Source organism: Nomia melanderi, chromosome 1 (genome assembly GCF_051020985.1).
Source record: "Nomia melanderi isolate GNS246 chromosome 1, iyNomMela1, whole genome shotgun sequence".
In the NCBI taxonomy this organism is placed as follows: Eukaryota; Metazoa; Arthropoda; class Insecta; order Hymenoptera; family Halictidae; genus Nomia; species Nomia melanderi.
The window spans coordinates 14,986-15,356 of record NC_134999.1 but is presented as its reverse complement, the minus strand read 5'-3'; positions in this window follow the sequence as shown (position 1 = coordinate 15,356).

Here is a 371-nt window from a genome sequence, read left to right as displayed (position 1 = left end):
CTGTAAAAAAATATTTGTTAAATTAATCTCCGATTTTTAAAAATTTTCATAATCTTGTGCCGCATAAAAAGTTAAGAATTTCTCTAATACATTTTAAACCTGTCGCAAACAGAAAGAATTAGAGATTTTTGAAGTACCCGAAAGTTTCGAGGTCTCTTTTCGTAACCTGCTTCTGTAAGATTGTGATCTATACGCTGTAGAGATTTGTAAGCTATAATCGTGGCATCGAATGCTTGATTCTTTAAATGTTTTCCAAAACTACATTCTAAGACTCAGGTGCAGTTCCGAATTTTCGGTAACCCCAAATATTTCCGAGAACACACATCTAAAACTAATAAGAATACATCAGCAGGTTGTCGCTTTACTTTCGA